Below are 21958 nucleotides of genomic sequence, written 5' to 3'. Positions count from 1 at the left end.
AGAAAACAACAAAATATACATTTTTTGGTTATTTATTTACCAAAAATGTAAACAATGGCTTTATCCTTTTAACATTGGGAACACTATAATAATTCTACCCACGTTAATCCACATTAAACTGCCTCAAGTTGTTGTTTTGATTAAATAAAATGACAAAACCTTTCATCTACATATAAAAAGTGCAACATTAAACAGTTTCAAGTCAACTCATCATGCTTAATTTATTACAGCATTTGGGAAGCCAGTAGGTGACTTTTATTATACACACACACACGCGCACATGCAAACACACACACACACGCGCAAATGCACAGCAAAATGAGCTAACCTAACGCTAAAAGCTAATTAGCCCTCACCTCAACCCAGAACTATGAGAGAGCTGAGCTGCAGTTAGAGTTTCTAGAAGGTCAACGGGCTCATAGTGATGTTTGTTACAGTTGTGACTGGGAAGTGATTTTTATAATTTGGGGAGTGTACGATGTCAGCTGCTCACCTGCTAAACACATATCTGCTCATCTCGACGCCGGAGCACTGACTCCACGCTTTCTGAATAAGCACTGCTGATTGGCTGCTACATCGCTCTGAATACGCCCTGCTGATTGGCTGTTACATCGCTCTGAATATGCACTGCTGATTGGCTTTGTATGTAACCAATCAGATGGTTGTGTGGGCGGGACAATGCTGGGTGCTCACTGCTCAGACAGAGGCAGCTACAGAGCAGCTTGTTAAGACTTTAGCTTACAAACTCGTTCGATACACAGTCGTACCGAACCGAGACCCCCGTACCGAAATGGTTCAATACAAATACCCGTACCGTTACACCCCTAGCATCGCGTGAAACTCGAAAACTGTTGACGTTTTTGTCTTTAAAAGAACGCGAGAGCCATAGCTTTCCGTAAAGTTTTATGCTTATGCTTTGTTATCTTACGAGACTGACAACGAGAACGGATGAAAAGACATAAAGCGGGCGTCGCGCCAGACTAGCAATCAGTTGAAAGTTTATCTGTAATACAAAGCGAGAGCCAGGTCTGCCTGCGAAACATTTTGTTGTGGCGTAAACCCGTCAACAAACGTTATACATGAAATTGAATCGTTCATACACCGTATCGAATCTTATCAAATCGTCCACACACCGTATCAAAATGTTCTGTTTTTAAAGTATATCGTTTTTGAATCGTATCATAACCTATGTATCTAGATGTGTATTGAATCACCCATCAAAAAGAGAAGTAGTAATTTGTCAATATTATGATTTATGATGTCACACCTATAAATCTGATACGACTAAAAAATAGCTTTTTTTAACCTATTTAAAAAAAAAAACGCTTCAATGATCTGACAATTATTGTGCTGATATTACGAATTCTAACCTCTCTAGCTCTGATAATGGACTAAAAACAAAAATGCAATGAATCGAGTTTATTCGTACTGTGCTGTAGTTGCGTTAAGGTGAACAAATCAAGCGGTCCTACCTGGTAGCCGGTCGTTGACTTCCCCCGAGCTCATAGTGCAAACAAAAATTGTGTCAATCGTGCAGGAAAAACTGAATTTCCGACTTTCTAGTTGAAACTTTCAACTGGAGCGCCCCCCCGTGGTCAGATTTCCTATTTCAGAAAGTCGGTGAGTCCTCACCACCCACGAGTTGTCTTCCAAAGACGGCTGCTCTGAGTGTAAACAATAAAAAATGCTACTGTAATTTTTGTTATTAGCACTTCTGGCAAGTTTTTGTACACTAAATCAGCTGAATACGGCACATATTTGGACGTATGTAAATATATGTGGTAACGTTACTGTTGTGTAATTTACCCTTTTTCATGTGGTATGTGTATTATATCTCTAGCATTTTTTGTTTTTGAAGTTTTAGCATGACTCAAGTAAAAGTAAAAATGTGTCATACAAATAACTTGAGGAAGAGTAAGTATTCAGTGAAAAAAACTACTCAAGTACTGAGTAACTTGTGGGTAACTTCTGGTTTATTTAGTGGCTATTTTTTAATGATACTTTCACAACAGTAGTGGGTAAGTGTGTGTGTGAGACACAGAAACACTACCACAACAATTCTTCTCAACCAAAGAGGACAGATATAACCTTAAGAGGAAAATATAATTTAAAATGTGTATGCTCGTACCACCATTAAAGGCCTACTGAAATGAGATTTTCTTATTCAAACAGGGATAGCAGGTCCATTCTATGTGTCATACTTGATCATTTTGCAATATTGCCATATTTTTGCTGAAAAGATTTAGTAGAGAACATTGATGATAAAGTTTGCAACTTTTGGTCGCTAATAAAAAAGCCTTGCCTGTACCGGAAGTCGCAGACGATGACGTCACAGTTCTGAGGGCTCCTCACATCCTCACATTGTTTATAATGGGAGCCTCCAGCAGCAAGAGCTATTCGGACCAAGAAAACGACAATTCCCCCATTAATTTGAGCGAGGATGAAAGATTTGTGGCTGAGGATATTGTTAGCTAAGGACTAGAAAGAAAAAAAAAATAAAATTGAATTTAAAAAAAAAAAAAGGCGATTGCATTGGGACGGATTCAGATGTTTTTAGACACATTTACTCGGATAATTCTGGGAAATCCCTTATCTTTCTATTGTGTTGCTAGTGTTTTAGTGAGTTAAATAGTACCTGATAGTCGGTGGGGTGTGTCCACGGGTGTGTTGATGCCAGTGTCTGAGGGAAGTCACGGCAGCTGCATGGACGGCGCAAGCTCCGCAGATCTCCGGTAAGAGGCGACTTTTTAACCACAATTTTCTCACCGAAACCTGCCGGTTGACAAGTGGTCGGGAACAATGTTCGCTTGACCGCTCTGATCCATAGTAAAGTTTCACCTCCAGGAATTTTAAACATGGAAATACTGTGTTTGTGTGGCTAAAGGCTAAAGCTTCCTACCTCCATCTTTCTACTTTGACTTCTCCATTATTAATTGAACAAATTGCAAAAGATTCCAGAATACTGTGTAATTGCGCGATGAAAAGAGACGACTTTTAGCCGCAAGTGGTGCTGCGCTAATATGTCCTCTCCAACCCGAGACGTCACGCGTCATCATAAGCGTCATCATTCTGCGACGTTTTCAACAAGAAACTCTGCGGGAAATTTAAAATTGCAATTTAGTCAACTAAACTGGCCGTATTGGCATGTGTTGCAATGTTAATATTTCATCATTGATATATAAACTATCTGACTGCGTGGTCGGTAGTAGTGGGTTTCAGTAGGCCTTTAAAACCTTTAGCGTACCCGAATGTGGAATTAAACTATGGCTTGGATGAACCAAAGAAATCAAACAAAGCACCAATATGATTCAGTTTAAGAGACTGTTCAAACTACAAGTGTTTACAAAGTACACAGAACAAGAATTATGGTGAACATTAACCTTTGTGATGAGATGACGACTAGAGCAGGGTGTACCCCGCCTACCTCCCGATTGTAGCTGAGATAGGCTGCAGTGCCCCCGCGACCCCAAAGGGGATTAGTGGTAGGAAATAGATAGATGAATGGATGGATGGCTGAACCTTTTTTTTTATTGAGACAAAGATTATTTATGAATTTAAAATGTGTTTGCTTACTATGGTATATTATTTAATTATTATTTATTTGTTTACTTTTCTGTTTCAGAGAACAAGGCAATAGGATAAAATTGTTATGGTACGAAAAGGAGTAGGATTAAATAAGCTCTGCTTCTTCCTACTACTTTTCGGACGTGCTGTAATGAAACAAATGGAAATGCATGATGCATTACATTGTATTGTATGCACGTTCGAAATAAACTGAACCTGAACTGAACTGAAAGAAGGCTAGTGGCCGTTAAAAAATGTAACAGTAAATGTAGCGTGTCACTCTGTCGATTATCGATATCAGTCTGGTAAAAATAAATTTTATGCATCCCTAGTTTTTTTTGTAAACAATATATTTTTAATCACTAAAAATGCCATAATGTGTCCATCAACGGGTAAGTAGTTTTACTTTACTTTGGCTTTCCTTGGCTTGGTTAACCTTCTGTAAACAGAAAAAGCACTTAAAAGCCTACTGAAACCCACTACTACCGACCACACAGTCTGATAGTTTATATATCAATGATGAAATACTAACATTGCAACACATGCCAATACGGCCTTTTTGGTTTACTAAATTGCAATTTTAAATTTCCCGCGAGTTTCTTGTTGAAAACATCACGGAATGATGATGCGTATTATGACGTCACGGACTGTCAGGAAATATTAGCGCTGCCCCACTCGCGGCTAAAATAAGTCTGCTTTAAACGCATAATCACACAGTATTCTGGACATCTGTGTTGCTGAATCTTTTGCAATTTGTTCATTTAATAATGGAGACTATAAAGAACAATGCTGTTGGTGGAAAGCGGTGGATTGCAGCTGTCTTTAGCACCGAGACACAGCCAGAGTGTCTTTGTTTGTTGTGAAGCAGAGCAGTCAAGCGAACATGTTATCTCTACGTCAACTAACATGTTTTGTGGATGGGGAAATTGTGATAAATAGTATCTTACCGGAGACATCAGTGGATTATTCGTCGTCCTGCAGCAGCTGTCAAAAAAGGCAGCTGTGAGCTTGGCTCCTCGGCTTCTCTCTGAGACACTGTGTGTTCACCGCAGCCATCCAACCTCGAGGTATGTCTTTACAATCTTTAAAATCTCACTAAAACACTATTAAAACAATAAGCAGATAAGGGATCTTACAGAATTATCCTAGTAAATGTGTCTAATTACATCTGAAACGCTCACACTGCCGCCGCCTGGAGCCATCGCCTTTTTTTGTTTCTTTCTAGTCCTTCACTATCAATATCCTAATTCACAAATCTTTCATCCTCGCTCAAATTAATGTGGAAATTTTCGCTTTCTCGGTCCGAATTGCTCTTACTGCTTGTGGCTCCCATTATAAACAATGTGAATATGTGTGGAGCCCTGCAACTCGTGACGTCATGCGCACATACTTCCGGTAAAGGCAAGGCTTTTCTATCAGCGACCAAAAGTTGCGAACTTTATCGTCGATGTTCTCTACTAAATCCTTTCAGCAAAAATATGGCAATATCGCGAAATGATCAAGTATGACACATAGAATGGACCTGCTATTCCCGTTTGAATAAGAAAATCTCATTTCAGTAGGCCTTTAAAGTGATACTCAGTAATAGAGACGATCTCATCATGCACGCTGCCCTATTGATCTGTCAAAGGACGACAGGCATGGGAGCTGCGAGTTAAAGGTGATCTCCACAGCTTTCTCAGCTCGTTCATCTGCATTAATCACAAGCGATTCGACTTTGGGCTCAGGCGGAGTTCGGCGAAAAAGGTTGCGACAGGCGTACGCCCGGGCAGCTCTTTGGAAGAACCCTAGCTGTAATGTAGCGCTGCGACGGCCGGCCGGCTAATTGAGGGACAGCGAGAAAGACAGAGATGAAGTAAGCGCTGTGAATCATGCAGCCAGCTGGAGCGTACAACGCCGCCAGCTACAGGACGACGCAGGAACATGGCGTTGAAATATCTGTGTGTGTGTGTGTGCGTCAAACCTATGGAGCAGAAGCTACATTTGGTAAATATCACCAAGTCTGAGCTCAGCTGTGACACATTTAGGTTGTCCTGTTCTGGAAGTCAGTTTTAAGGCACGTCCAAGTGCGTTTTTTTTATTTCAACTTTTGGCATGTCAAGTAGGATAGGCCGACTAACTCATTAAAAATCAGTCAGTCGTGGAAGAACTGATAGTTGATTAAACACATCTACAAAACCTAAAACCAGTGAAGCTGTTTTTATACGCAATCACAGCACCCACCTGTTCCCAATTAGCCAGTTCACCTGTGGGATGTTCCAAATAAGTGTTTGATGAGCATTCCTCGACTTTCTCAGTCTTTTTTGACACTTGTGCCAGCTTTTTTGAAACATGTTGCAGGCATCAAATTCCAAATGGGCTAATATTTGCAAAAAAGAACAAAGTATCAGTTCGAACGTTACGTATCTTGTCTTTGCAGTCTATTCAATTGAATATAGGTTAAAAAAGGATTTGCAAATCATTGCCTTCCGCCCGATTGTAGCTGAGATAGGCGCCAGCGCCCCCCGCGATCCCACAAGGGAATAAGCGGTAGAAAATGGATGGATGGATGGATGTATTCTGGGTTTTTTTTAGAATTTACACAACGTGCCAACTTCACTGGTTTTGGGATTTGTATTTGGTTCTTAGTAAGTCAGGCCTAAAATCAAACTAAAACCTAAATTTGCTATATGAAAAAAAAAAAAAGTTACTTTACAGGACAGGATTTAATAATCCCACAATGGGGATTTATGGGGTTGAAGTGCATTCACCACAAAAAGTATTAAAAGTAGTGCAAAAGTGCCACACTTTGTTGTGCAGTCCTAAAGGGCTTTTAATCAAAAGGTGCAATAAAATATTAATTTAAATCTAAATAAAATTAACAAGTTACCTCATGTGATTAACCACAAAAAATGATCGCTTTAATCTGGAACAAACACTTAGACTAATCATACAATTTATTTTGACTGTACAAGTTCTTCTACCTTAACTGTTATGTGGTCAGTGATCAGGTCATGCATACAACTTAAAAATGTCACTCCAAAATACAGCCTGAAAGAACTTTAGATAGAACTCCAAGTTTTGTGCAAACAAATGACATGCATTCTTGTAAAATGTTTGAAAACGTTCCTGGATGACATTCTGACGGTAAAATTGCATGTTGCAGAAACATGTTGCAGGTATCAAATTCCAAATGAGCTAATATTTGCAAAAAAAGAATGTATTCCAGTTCAAATGTTAAGTGTCTTGTCTTTGCAGTCTATTCAATTGAATATAGGTTGAAAATGATTTCCAAATCATTGTATTTAGTTCTTATTTACCATTTACACAACGTGCCAACTTCACTGGTTTTGTAGAAGAAATTGAGGTATTATAAAAGCGCACTATTTGGCAGCAACTAGCAGAGGTGCTGGTTATTCACTCTTAGGAATAATGATAATGTGACTGTAAATGACAACTCATAGGTTGTAATATAGTTTTACAATCATTAGACAAATGGTCACCTGGCCAATCAGTTTGCTAAGTGAAAAGGCACTCTTTTTTTGCTTGATTGCAGCCACATTTTTCAACCAATCTTTCTCAAATTTAGCACACACGTGCTTGACGGATTTTAAAAGAAGTGTACCGAATTTTGTGTTGATTCAACTCAACACCACAAAGTTACATGGGGTGCTTCAAAGAGCAAATTGAGCTGTGTGGGGAATTAAAAGAAAAAACTTTTGGGTTTAAAATAGCGCCGCGATGTGGTACATGTGTCAGAAAAATATAATAATAGCACAGGCAACACACTAAAAAATACATGTTTTGATACAATTTTAGCCTTTTGTGTGTATGTGTCAATGAATCTAAATAAACAGTGCCATTTTATCAGTTAATGAACGAATTCACATACATTTTTAGCGCTAACGTATTCCTAGCCCCTTTCCGCTCCGTCATTTGTGAGAATACTTGACAAATGTCCCACATATATTTTCATTGTTTCCCGTAGCACACAGTGTTGATGCTGGGTTGGCAAATCCTCAAATTATGTTTAATTAAAAAAATGTTTTAAATTGTTTCACATATATAAAAAACAGTCTGAAATATATTTGGCATGAGGAGGCTCAAAATAAAATCTTGCTTAGAGCCTTATTTACCTGGTGCAGTAATATTCTCATCATTTTATCAATTACAGTCCTGGTCAAAAGTTTACATACACTTGTAAAGAACGTAATGTCATGACTGTCTAGAGATTTTCATTACTTTCTACAACTCTTATTGTTTTGTGATAGAATGATTAGCGCACATACTTGTTTGTCACAAAAAAAACATTCATGAAGTTTGGTTCTTTTATGTATTCATTATGGGGCGACTGAAAATGTGACCAAATCTGCTGGGTCAAAAGTATACATACAGCAATGTTAATATTTGGTTACATGTCCCTTGGCAAATTTCACTGCATTAAAGGCCTACTGAAACCTACTATTACCCACCACGCAGTCTGATAGTTTATATATCAATGATGAAATCTTAACATTGCAACACATGCCAATACGGCCAGTTTGGTTTACTAAACTGCAATTTTAAATTTCCAGCGGAGTTTCTTGTTGAAAACGTTGCGGAATGCGTGTGACGTCTCGAGTTGCAGGGGACATATTAGCGCAGCACCACTAGCAGCTAAAAGTCGTCTCTTTATTCGCGCAAATACACAGTATTCTGGACATCTGTGTTGCCGAATCTTTTGCAGTTTGTTCAATTAATATTGGAGAAGTCAAAGTAGAAAGATGGAGTTGGGAAGCTTTAGCCTTTAGCCACACAAACACACAGTGTTTCCTTGTTTAAAATTCCCAGAGGTAAAGCTTTATTATGGATCCGAGCGGTCAAGCAAATATGGATTCCAACCACTTGTCAACCGGCAGGTTCCGGTGAGAAAATTGTGGTAAAAAGTCGCTTCTTACCAGAGATCAGCGGAACTTCTGTCATGCTGCTGCTGTCGTGACTAATTCCCTCAGAGACTGGTGTCAAGACACCCGTGGACACACCCCTCCGACTATCATGCACTATTTAACTCACTAAAACACTAGCAACACAATAGAAAAATAAGGAATTTCCCAGAATTATCCTAGTAAATGTGTCTAAAAACATCTGAATCGCTCACAATGCAATCGCCTTTTTTTTTTTTCTTTCTAGTCCTTCGCTATCAATATCCTCAGCCACGAATCTTTCATCCTTGCTCAAATTAATGGGGAAATTGTCATTTTCTCAGTCCTAATAGCTCTTTTTGTTGGAGGCTCCCATTATAAACAATGTGAGGATGTGAGGAGCCCTCACACCGGTGACGTCATCCTCTGCGACTTCCGGTAAAGGCAAGGCTTTTTTATTAGCAACCAAAAGTTGCAAACTTTGTCGTGGATGTTCTTTACTAAATCCTTTCAGCAAAAATATGGCAATATCACGAAATGATCAAGTATGACACATAGAATGGACCTGCTATCCCCGTTTAAATAAGAAAATCTCATTTCAGTAGGCCTTTAAGGCGCTTTTGGTAGCCATCTACAAGCTTCTGGTTGAATTTTTGACCACTCCTCTTGACAAAATTGGTGCAGTTCAGCTAAATTTGTTGGTTTTCTGACATAGACTTGTTTCTTCAGCATTGTCCACATGTTCAAGTAAGGACTTTGGGAAGGCCATTGTAAAACCCTAATTTTGGCGCAGTTGAGTGTTCCAACAGGACAATGACCGTAAACGCGCGTCAAAAGGGGTAAAGGAACGGCTAAATCAGGCTGGAATTAAGGTTTTAGAATAGCTTTCCCAAAGTCCTGACTTAAATGTGTGGACAATGCTGAAGAAACAAGTCCATGTCAGAAAACCAACAAATTTAGCAGAACTGCACTAATTTTGTCAAGAGAATTGGTCAAAAATTCAACCAGAAACTTGCCAGAAGCTTGTGGATGGCTACCAAAAGCGCCTTATTGCAGTGAAACTTGCCAAGGGACATGTAACCGAATATTAACATTGCTGTATGTATACTTTTGACCCAGCAGATTTGGTCACATTTTCAGTAGACCCATAAAAGAACCAAACTTTATGAATGTTTTTTTGTGTCGAACAAGTATGTGCTACAATCACTCTGTCACACAAAAATAAGAGTTATAGAAAGTATTGGAAACTCAAGACAGCCAGGACATAATGTTCTTTACAAGTGTATGTAGACTTTTGATCGCGACTGTACATAATCCTATTGAAAAAATATCAAATACATATTTTAAACATTTTATTAATTAAAAAAAATATTTTATGAATTATATTTTTGTAAATTAAAAGATAAAACATATACAGTAATATTGGCTCTTAGCTAAAAAATGTTCTTCTAATCTTACTCCTTTAGAACCTTCATAGTCATAAACAACCAAAATGCAGGCACGCTAGACTCCCTTTCTTCTAAGTAAAAAAACACAAGGAGGCTGAGTTCACACCTGCAGTACTCTTGTCCAAACCAAAGTGAGAAAAAGAAACATTTGGTAGACTCCATTAAAGAATTTAGCCAGTAATCCAATTTATCATCAACGATCCAACAGCATGGATCGAAACGTCTTGATGTTAAAATGTGTACGTGTGCCAAATAAAACTGCAAAGCATCCTACTTTGCTTCAGTCCGCCAAGTCTCCTAATGTCTGCCGGGATAAGCACAAGTTTGACTGGGCGTTCGACAAACGGATGACAGACAGGGTGAGAAAACTGCTGTGAAGTTTTGTGCTGCCGTGCCAGCACAGAAAAGTGGGTCAGTGAGTGACTCAGACAACACGCGAGGAAATTTCACAGACCGTGCCGACGTCCCTGGGGGAATACGATTGGAACAGGATCTCGCTGTCCAAGTAGTCTGGGCACAAGCGACCTAGCTGGGGGACCCGAGGAGCCGTAACCCCCTGAAGGTTTGGCGATCGCAACATATTAACGTCTGATCAAAGATCGGATCACTCTGAGACATCCCATATAGTCAATGTCTGAAAGTACTCAACATCCTCACAAATCTACACCCCAATGCCTTGCCTTTATTACCTCCACCAAGGAGTTTTAATACATCACTTTATTGTTGACAAATACATTTATTACACGGGCTGTTTGCAGCCTTTACACAGATGCCTAGAAGGCACTAACTGTACGATATATTTCCAGCGTTAAATCCCCTCCTCTTACAGCTTTTAGTACATGGGTGTCAAACACCGGCCCGCGGGCCAAATTTGGCTTGGCCTTTGAGGCAATATCAAATTAACATTAGAGCTGGCTTGCCGGAATTATACAGCATTCACCGCTGATACTCTTACTTGCCAACCCTCCCGATTTTCCCGGGAGACTCCCGTAGTTCAGTGCCCCTCCCGAATTTCATCCGGGACAACAATATTTGGGGTGGGCTTTAAAGGCACTGCCTTTGGCGTTCTCTAAAACCTGTCTCCACGTCCACTTTTCCTCCATGCAAACAGCGTGCCGGCCCAGTCACAATATATGCGGCTTATACACACACACACAAATGAATGCAACGCATACTTGGTCAACAGCCATACAGGTCACACTAAGGGTGGCCGTATAAACAACTTTAACACTGTCACAAATATGCGCCACACTGTGAACCCAGACCAAACAAGAATGACACATTTCGGGAGAACATCCGCACCGTAACAAAACATAAACACAACAGAACAAATACCCAGAACGCCTTGCAGCACTAACTCTTCCGGGACGCTACATTATACACCCCCCGCAATCAACAAACCCTGTACACCTCAACCCCACCGCCGAAAAGAGGCATTCAATTTTTATTTAAATTTTATTTGATATGCCATAGATATTTTAAAATTATTATTATTATTTGAAACTCGATTTTGCATGTGACTATAAAGTTATATAAGCGTTGCTTGTTTATTTTTCAATGCAAAACTTGTTTGGGTCTCTATTAAAAGGTTAATTTGTTCAACTTCGGCCCGCGGCTTTGTTCGGTTTTAAATTTTGGCCCACTCTGTATTTGAGTTTGACACCCCTGTTCTAGTACGTAAAGATGTAACTATGTACAGTATGTCAAAAGCAACATAATACATGCACGTGCATTAACTTTTGGTGATGTTGGCTAATATTTTTCTGACAATCTGTCACTTGATTTCTGTTTGTTTCCTTGTTTTTGTATTTACTTACCATCAGTCCTCTTATTTTGGTTTCCACTTCCTGCTTGTTCCGCTGAGCACTGTTTGTTCACTCACCTGCTATTGATTGGCAGCTAGTCCACATCTGCTGCCAATCAGCATGTGTTCTATTTTATGCCTGCCTCGAGCACTCCTCAGTGCTCGAAGATAGATTTATGTTTGGGACTATTACATGTAAGACTGCTTCACTCTTTGTTTTGAGTAATAAAACTCATCTTATCTGCTCTGCGTCTGCCGGTTCCTGCATCTTGGGGTCACTAAAACTGCAGCCATGCGAGTTCCTAACATTTTTGGTACTGGTACCAAATTTATTTCGATACTTTTCGGTACTTTTCTAAATAAAAGGGACTCCAAAAATTTGCATTATGTTAACAAAAAATCTTAGGGTACATTAAACATATGTTTCTTATTGAAAGTTTGTCCTTAATTAAAATAGTGAACATACATGACAACTTGTCTTTTAATTGTAAGTAAGCAAACAAAGGCTCCTAATATAGTTGCTGACATATTATGCAGTTACATACTGTGTCATTTATCATTGTATTATTTTGTCAAAATTATTAAGGACAAGTGGGAGAAAATGAAATATTAATCTACTTGTTCATTTACTGTTAATATCTGTTCAATCTAGACGCATATTTGTCCAAATGTGGCCAAGCAGACGCATTGTGGTTTTCCTGGAAGTTGTGTACATCGCTAAAAGAAAAATTTAAAAAGGAGAATCCTTCTGCAAATTCCACCACTTTTTTTAATATAAAATCGCCCGCTTCAAAATTCCCTCTTCTATCCTACGACTCTCTTGCCGTCATTTGGGATGTCTGTTGTGATTTCTCTTCCTGGTTCCATGACCCGCCCTATCTTGCCTCTGATTGGCCTGTCCCTAATGGTTTGCCCTAATCCCAACCAATCGTGACTCATCATAGTAAACAACCAACCAATCATGGATGTTCTTACACGTGCAAGCACGTCTTGGAAGAAGGAAGGGGGGAGGGTTTAGTAGCCCAGGAGTGTTGAGTGGGAGCGAGGGAGAACAAGGAACACAACAAATAAGTGGTGTTTGGTCATTTTATTGTGAAATAAATTATATCGATATTTTCTTAATTCATATCTTGTTTAAAAATATATTAATACATTTTACAAACTGGATACATCATCAAGCGCGATATTACACGCTCACAAATATGGATGGCTCGCTCAACCCCAGTGTGGTGTTCAGGTCTGTGGGACCCGTTTTCATTTTTTATTAAAATAAAAATTATATGATTAATACATTTTTAAAACTGAGTTTCACTGACTTTGGCTTATTTTCTGTGAGGAACATATATCACGGGCTTCACGGTGGCAGAGGGGTTAGTGCGTCTGCCTCACAATACGAAGGTCCTGCAGTCCTGGGTTCAAATCCAGGCTCGGGATCTTTCTGTGTGGAGTTTGCATGTTCTCCCCGTGAATGCGTGGGTTCCCTCCGGGTACTCCGGCTTCCTCCCACCTCCAAAGACATGCACCTGGGGATAGGTTGATTGGCAACACTAAATGGTCCCTAGTGTGTGAATGTGAGTGTGAATGTTGTCTGTCTATCTGTGTTGGCCCTGCGATGAGGTGGCGACTTGTCCAGGGTGTACCCCGCCTTCCGCCCGATTGTAGCTGAGATAGGCGCCAGCGCCCCCCGCGACCCCGAAAGGGAATAAGCGGTAGAAAATGGATGGATGGATGGAACATATATCACGATACATATTTATTACATTTCTATTACATAGAAGCACGTACGCGGCAGAAGAGTTGCAAAAGTCAAGAGTAAGTAGACGGCCTATCAAGGGTTCTTTCTGATTAGGGACACACAGACAACTCAAAACACACGTGAGCGTATCTGAATACACACACTCGGACTGATATACAGACGCACACATTACTACACACGCACGTAAACTGGATTACACACGCACAGATTGAGATACACGTTGGCAAATCATTTTTGCTACAACAATACTTCCATACTTTATGTTTAAAGCCAACAAGACGTGTTGTTGAGGTTTGGAAATGACAGCGCACGACCATGATGTAATTGGATGAGTGCAAGTCTTCCCATTCACCGCTAACAGCAAGCTAGCGCTCCTGAATGTAAACAAAAGGGTGGGTCTACACAGAATGTGCAGATATCAAGAACAATTGTGACGATACCAAGAACAAGAGCCGTATTTCGTCGAAACTACAATAATTACATTGGCATTTTTTAATCCACATAAAATATTTTTTTCGTTTTATAAACTCAGGAAATATGCTCCTGGACACATGATGACTTTAAGTAAGGCCGGATCAGGCCCACGAACAGTTTTTATCTCGGCCCGCGGGATGAGTTTGCCAAATATAATAATGAACAAAAATTTTTGAATGAAAGAAACTTCTGTTCTAAATGTGTCCACTGGAAGTCACAATAGCACTTCTATGTAGATTATGCTCCATATGTAAAAAACAAACAAAAAAAACACATGATCTTGGTGCACCAGTTGAGGAAAATGAGCAAAATACATAAATAACATCTTGTAATTTGATTTTAATATTTTTTTATCTTGATAGATTGAAAATTAACACCAATGAGTTGACTGATGAACATTATCACGTAATTTATTCAAAAAATATAAATAGAGAAATAAAGATAGAATACTATTAACCGTAACATGTGAGTGTAAAAAAGAAAAAAAACAACCTGATGTTGTCTTTATTTTAAAGTTATCGTGCCGTGATTTTACTAGCCCAGCCCACTTAGGAGTAGATTTTTCTCTCTGTGGCCCCCGATCTAAAATGAGTTTGACACCCCTGTGTAATTCCTTGGTATGGGATCAATACCCAAATTTGTGGTATCACTCGGGTTGCTAACTCCCCGGAAAAAAAATTAGGGACACATAAAAACTTGTTTTGGCCTTTTTTATTTGTGTGAAAGGAGTCTGAGGCTATGTCTACACTAATGATTATTTAGCCTAAGCCCTATTTCCGCCACACTAAACTATCCTTTAAGGTTCTCCTCCTCAGATAATTTTTTACACGGGTAAGTGCGCCGTGTATTTTTTGAATCTCTGGCTCTTAGCTTTGTATGGACTCATTGATCGTTTACAAACTGAGTTCGGAGAGGAAGTGACGTCAGAAAGAACGCGCCACAGTCAGCTTCATAATAAAGAAGTTTCGTAACTCGGAGCTAACCACCGGAAATATGAAGGCAAGTCATCCAGACATGCCCGTGTTTCTCCTTCCGTCTGTACAGACGCTTGTGGAAATCACATGAATACCGCAAGAGAAAGCGATTGCAGCTATTTCGGATAAACTACTTTTCAGACGGCAAGACAACTTTCGAATGTCCGGGTCAGCTGTGATTCTACTTACCGAAAAATTTTGTCCATTTGTCGAAGCAAAGTCAAAGAAAATGTGGGCTCCTGTTGATGTGATATAAAAGGTAGCGTGTGCTTTGTATTACCTGGCCTTCGAGGGAAGACTACGGAAAACAGCAAACACTTTTGGACTGGCAAAGCAGACTGTATCAGTGATTGTCTGCCATCTATGTCGCGGACTCTACGTCTAGGTCCAGATGATATAAAGTCACCAAAAACGAATGGACAATGAAGGTGAAGGCAAAAGAGTGACCAGATTGATTGATGTAAAATGTTCTTTATCACATTGTTTACATGTCTAATAAAGATTTGATTAATTTATGATGGCTCAGGTGTGATTCACTACAATAGGGCCCCAAAGCACACTGGATTCCAGTTCATTGAAATACCACAACACTGGATATTGTCCGGATAAGTTACATTTAAAGGCCTACTGAAAGCCACTACTACCGACCACGCAGTCTGATAGTTTATATATTAATGATGAAATATTAACATTGCAACACGTGCCAATGTGGCCGGTTTAGTTTACTAAATTACAATTGTAAATTTCCCGCAAAGTTTCTTGTTGAAATAGTCGCGGAATGATGATGCGTATGATGACGCGTGCGCGTGACGTCTCGGGTTGTAGCGGACAAATTAGCCCAGCACCACACACAGCTAAAAGTAGTCTCTTTTCATCGCATAATTACACAGTAATTTGGACATTTGTGTTGCTGAATCTTTTGCAATTTGTTCAATTAATAAAGGAGACTATAAAGAATAATGAGCTTCACGGTGGCAGAGGGGTTAGTGCGTCTGCCTCACAATACGAAGTTCCTGCGGTCCTGGGTTCAAATCCAGGCTCGGGATCTTCCTGTGTGGAGTTTGCATGTTCTCCCTATGAATGCGTGGGTTCCCTGCGGGTATTCAGGCTTCCTCCCACTTCCAAAAGACATGCACCTGGGGATAGGTTGATTGGCAACACTAAATTGGCCCTAGTGTGTGAATGTGAGTGTGAATGTTGTCTATCTGTGTTGGCCCTGCGATGAGGTGGCGACTTGTCCAGGGTGTACCCCGCCTTCCGCCCGATTGTAGCTGAGATAGGCGCCAGCGCCCCCCGCGACCCCAAAAGGGAATACGCTGTAGAAAATGGATGGATGGATAAAGAATAATGCTGTTGGTGGAAAGCGGTGGATTGCAGCTGCCTTTAGCACCGAAACATAACCAGTGTTTCTTTGTTTGGTGTGAAGCTTTAACACAGAGCGGTCAAGCGAAACTTATTTCTCTACGTCGACCAGCAAGTTTTTGGATGGGAAAATTGTGATATTAAGTCAGCTCTTACCGGAGACGTCAGTGGATTATGGGACCTCCTCCTGCAGCTCAAAAAGGCAGCTGTGATCTTGGCTCCGCGGCTTCTCTCAGAGACACTGGCGTTCACCGCAGCCATCCGACTTTCAGGTATGACTTTACAATCTCACTAAAACATTATTAAAACAATAAGCAGCTAAGGGATCTTCCAGAATTATCCTATTAAATGTATCTAATTACATCTGAAACGCCGCCTGCCGCCGCCTCCTTTTCTTTTTTTTCCCTAGTACTTCACTCTAAACGTCCTCATCCACGAATCTTTCATCCTTGCTAAAATTAATGGGGAAATTGTCGCTTTCTCGGTCCGAATAGCTCTAGCTACTGCTGGCTATGATTGTAAACAATGTGAGGATGTGAAGAGCCCTACAAACAATGTGAGGATGTGAAGAGCCCTACAGCCCGTGACATCAAGCGCACAGAGTCTGCTACTTCCGGTAAAGGCAAGGCTTTTTTATTAGCGACCAAAAGTTGCGAACTTTATCGTCGATGTTCTCTACAAAATCATTCAAGCAAAAATATGGCAATATCTTGAAATGATCAAGTATGACACATAGAATGGACCTGCTATGCCCGTTTAAATAAGAACATGTAATTTCAGTAGGCATTTTAAGAAATTACACAAAAATCAACACTGGAGGTGACTATGACGTGCGCATTGTAATGCGTATTAGGTCTTGTTGCGCCGTTTGACAGATGGGGGGAGGGGGTCTTAACTGACTATTGTGTGTGTGCGTGTGTGTGTGTGTGTGTGTGTGTGTGTGTGTGTGTGTGTGTGTGTGTGTGTGTGTGTGTGTGTGTGTGTGTGTGTGTGTGTGTGTGTGGACACGGATAAGGGATTTACCCTGGATAACCTTGTCGAAGGGGCCTTATACTATCCACAAAGGTTGAACGGAGGCAACTGGACTCTTCTTGTTTAAAATGTTTCAGAGGTGCTTCCATTCAACCTTTATGGACTATATGACCTGAATACTGACCATTTACACATACATCTTATACGATTTGACACCAACCAGAATTTAATTAGCTGCACAGGTTTCATATGAATTAGGGCTCGGCGATATGGCCTTTTTTTGATATCTTGATATTTTTAGGCCATATCGCGATACACGATATATATATATCTCGATATTTTGCCTTGGACTTGAACTAATACTTGATACATATAATCACAGCAGTATGATGATTTTATGTGTCTAAATTAAAACATTCTTGTTCATACTGCATTAGCATATGCTCATTTTAAACTTTCATGCCGAGAAGGAAATCAGAACTAAGTCAATTGACCACAACTGTATTTATTAAACAGTTATTATGCAGTGGCACAAACATTCATGTCATTTCCAAAACAGAAAGTGCAAGATTGTCAGAGACATTTTAAGTGTCAAATAAAAATGGGCTGCATAATAGGAAATAAAATAGTGTTCGTCTTTCGCTAAGTGGTAGGTTACTACGGACGTTATTAAATTATATTTCTTTCATACGGTGTTGATGTGGAAATGTTTGCCTTGGCATTTTGATGGTGTGGGCGTGTGGCACCGAACGGAGATGTTGATATGCGAAGTAAGCACTCTTCATTCTCTAGCGGGTGACTTTTCAAATGATGCTACATATTGGCAGTAATCCTACTTTTTACAGCAACGCTTGTGCCGCATACTTGACTTATTACGGTTGTCTGTTTGACATATTCCCACTTGAAGCCAAACCACCGCCAGACAATGGACCCCCTGCTGTTTTTCTTGGGAATTCATTCTTCCTTCATTCGCACCTTCTTTCTCTCGTATTACCACTCGCACAGCTCTGCTAGCATCACAGCTAAAAGTACCCAGTCTGCTACTTCTCTGCTCGCGAGGGCGTATACGTATGTGACGTATGACGTGACAGTATGTGACGTATGTAAGAAGGTGCGCTTGTCTGTGAGAAGGAGGGACAGGGAAGAGTGAGAAGAGCCTGTAATGTAATGCCCGCAGCTAAAAGCAACGGCGTGAGAACGTATACTCGAATATCACGATATAGTAATTTTCTATATCGCACTGAGACAAACCCGCGATATATCGTGTATATTGATGTATCACCCAGCCCTAATATGAAGAAGCAGGAAACAAATTGTTGAATAATATTTTTTGTGCAAAATTACTAAACCAACAGAATAAATGTTTTTGTTTTTTTTTGTCTTAAAAGCCTACTGAAACCCACTACTACCCACCACGCAGTCTGATAGTTTATATATCAATGATGAAATATTAACATTGCAACACATGCCAATACGGCCTTTTTAGTTTACTAAATTACAATTTCAAATTTCCCGCGGAGTTTAGTGTTGAAAACGTCGCAAAATGATGACGCGTGTTTGTGACGTTATTGGTTGGAGGGGACATATTAGCCCAGCACCACTTGCGGCTAAAATTCGTCTCTTTTCATCGCGCAATTACACAGTATTTTGGACATGTCCATCCATCATCTTCCGCTTATCAGAGGTCGGGTTGCGGGGGCAACAGCCTAAGCAGGGAAACCCAGACTTCCCTCTCCCCAGCCACTTCGTCTAGCTCTTCCCGGGGGATCCCGAGGCGTTCCCAGGCCAGCCGGGAGACATAGTCTTCCCAACGTTTGGACATGTTTTGGACATGTGTGTTGCGGAATCTTTTGCAATTTGTTCAATAAATAATGGAGAAGTTAAAGTAGAAAGATGGAGGTGGGAAGCTTTTAGCCTTTAGCCAAACAAACACACGGTGTTTCCTTGTTTAAAATTCCCGGAGGTGATGCTTTACTATGTGTCAGAGCGGTCAAGCGAACATGGTTCCCGACCACCTGTCAACCAGCAGGTTTCGGTGAGAAAATTGTGGTAAAAAGTCGCCTCTTACCGGAGATCGGGGGAGCTTCTATCCTGCTGCAGCTTTGCGACTTCTCTCAGAGACTGGCGTCAACACACCTGTGGACACACCCCTCTGACTATCAGGTACTATTTAACTCACTAAAACACTAGCAACACAATAGAAAGATAAGGGATTTCCCAGAATTATCCTAGTAAATGTGTCTAAAAACATCTTAATCGCCCCAATGCAATCACCTTTTTTTTTTTACTTTACTTGTTTTATTTTTTATTTTTTTCTAGTCCTTCACTCTAAATTTCCTCATCCACAAATCTTTCATTTTCGCTCAAATTAATGGGGAAATTGTCGCTTTCTCGGTCCGAATAGCTCTTGCTGCTGGAGGCTCACATTATAAACAACGTGAGGGAATGTGGGGAGCCCTCACACCGGTGACGTCATCGTCTGCAACTTCCGGTACAGGCAATGCTTTTTTATTAGCGACCAAAAGTTGCAAACTTTATCGTCGATGTTCTCTACTAAATCCTTTCAGCAAAAATATGGCAATATCGCGAAATGATCAAGTATGACACATAGAATGGACCTGCTATCCCCGTTTAAATAACAAAATCTCATTTCAGTAGGCCTTTAAATAGAATTATGTCCTGCTTAACTTAAAACAGAATACATTCTGTGTGTAGCTCTCTGATAGACCAACTTTGAAAACTATAGTGACAATAAGAGAGGTGAGATATTTGTGTTATCGTGTTGACTGGCAACGTTTCAATAGTGCTTGTTGAAGGTAACCCCCACTCGGTATGGTTATTGTCTTTATGGTATTCTGTTAATTTGTCACGAAATAAAAGCATCACGCACACTCAGAGCTCATTAGAGAGGAATAAATGACATGCCACTCATAGTTGAAGCCACATACCTCTCTTCTCCTAGCGAGGGGTGCAAACTGGATGTTAATATCCTCATTGAATGACGATGTGTGCTTGACCTGGGGCCAACTGCACTCAGTCACGAAACAAACACGCTCACATAAATATTGCACTTAATGCAACCATAGACAACAGAACACTTCTATTTGAACTTTTATACACTTACTTTAGTTATCTGCCGCACTGACAATACAGACTCCTGCTCCGTGCGTGTTGGCTAATGTGGCGAAATTGCCGTGTCAAAACTGACGTGTGACGTCACGATTTACCTTTCGCCTTTAACCTTCCTCTTGTGTTAGGGTCGGCACCGTCCCGTTTTAGTTTTTAAATGCATAAAAGCACCACATACATTTATTTTTTTGCATCAAAGCTTTTTGACTTTGTCAGGATCCTCTTTGTCAACAAAATATATTTTTTTTATTTTTTTCACTAAATTATAAAATGCTCTGGTAGAAATTATGCCCTTGGTGTTGTTAGGGTCGGTTTTGACCCGGTTATAAAAATAAGATGATAAAGCAATGATAAGAGCCAAAAGTGAACACACTGACAGCCAGCTCCTCTCCCAATCATGTGAGCTTTAGTGGATTCTCATTTTACCTTGTTATCCTGTACAAAAACAAACAAAAGACGGACACTAAAAGTGTCACTTTTTGCCACTCTGATTTAGTTTTTTTTATTAGTTTTGGAACTAGTAATCTATTTCTCTTGGTTTCATTTGCTTGATTGGTTGTTTGTTTGATGTTGGATTTCTGTTGCTGAAAAAAATACTTTTTAGCCTTTTTCTTGAAGTAAATATATATGGGTCGAAATTGACCCGTAACACCATAGATGTTACTATAGTTAAAATTCTTAAAATGAAAAAATTAAAAAAACACATTTATTTAAGAGATGTGTTCTAATACCCCGTAGTAATAGTTAGGTAACAACCTTTTTTTTATTTACATGATTCTCTTGAGGTTCGTTTTACCATTTTTAAAAATTGAAATTGAGGGGTATACTGACAAAATAAGGCCCAATGGCCCAAACCAAAAATATTAAAACCAATATTTTCAAGGATAAGGAAGCCTAACAAGGTAACCAAGAGATGAGAAACAAATTCAATCAATCAATCAATCAATGTTTACTTATATAGCCCTAAATCACTAGTGTCTCAAAGGGCTGCACAAACCACCATGACATCTTCAGTAGACCCACATAAGGGCAAGGAAAACTCACACCCAGTGGGACATCGGTGACAATAATGACCCAGTGGGACGTCGGTGACAATGATGACTATGAGAACCTTAGAGAGGAGGAAAGCAATGGATGTCGAGCGGGTCTAACATGATACTGTGAAAGTTCAATCCACAATGGATCCAACACAGTCGCGAGAGTCCAGTCCAAAGCGGATCCAACACAGCAGCGAGAGTCCCGTTCACAGCGGAGCCAGCAGGAAACCATCCCAAGCGGAGGCGGATCAGCATCGCAGAGATGTCCCCAGCCGATACACAGGCAAGCAGTACATGGCCACCGGATCGGACCGGACCCCCCCCACAAGGGAGAGTGGGACATAGAAGAAAAAGAAAAGAAACGGCAGATCAACTGGTCTAAAAAGGGAGTTTATTTAAAGGCTAGAGTATACAAATGAGTTTTAAGGTGAGACTTAAATGCTTCTACTGAGGTGGCATCTCGAACTGTTACCGGGAGGGCATTCCAGAGTACTGGAGCCCGAACGGAAAACGCTCTATAGCCCGCAGACTTTTTTTGGGCTTTGGGAATCACTAACA

General features: G+C 40.2%; 2 long non-coding RNA genes across 3 annotated transcripts in view; one reads left to right on the top strand and one right to left on the bottom strand.

The window, feature by feature from the left end:
• Window positions 1-20469, bottom strand: part of LOC133559497 (uncharacterized) — a 101227-nt gene extending 80758 nt beyond the window's left edge. For both annotated transcript variants that reach the window (XR_009808186.1, XR_009808189.1), the window contains exons 1-2: window positions 20359-20469; window positions 20183-20251 (exon numbers count right to left, since the gene is read on the bottom strand). This is a non-coding gene — a long non-coding RNA (uncharacterized LOC133559497). The remainder of the gene's footprint in view (window positions 1-20182; window positions 20252-20358) is intronic.
• The window catches only part of LOC133559484 (uncharacterized), an 83778-nt gene that overhangs the window by 26238 nt on the left and 35582 nt on the right, over window positions 1-21958 (top strand). The window lies entirely within an intron of this gene.

The sequence above is a fragment of the Nerophis ophidion genome, linkage group LG01 (assembly GCF_033978795.1).
Source record: "Nerophis ophidion isolate RoL-2023_Sa linkage group LG01, RoL_Noph_v1.0, whole genome shotgun sequence".
Lineage (NCBI taxonomy): Eukaryota > Metazoa > Chordata > Actinopteri > Syngnathiformes > Syngnathidae > Nerophis > Nerophis ophidion.
Note: the sequence above shows the minus strand (reverse complement) of the source record. Positions and strands in the feature narration are given on the sequence as shown.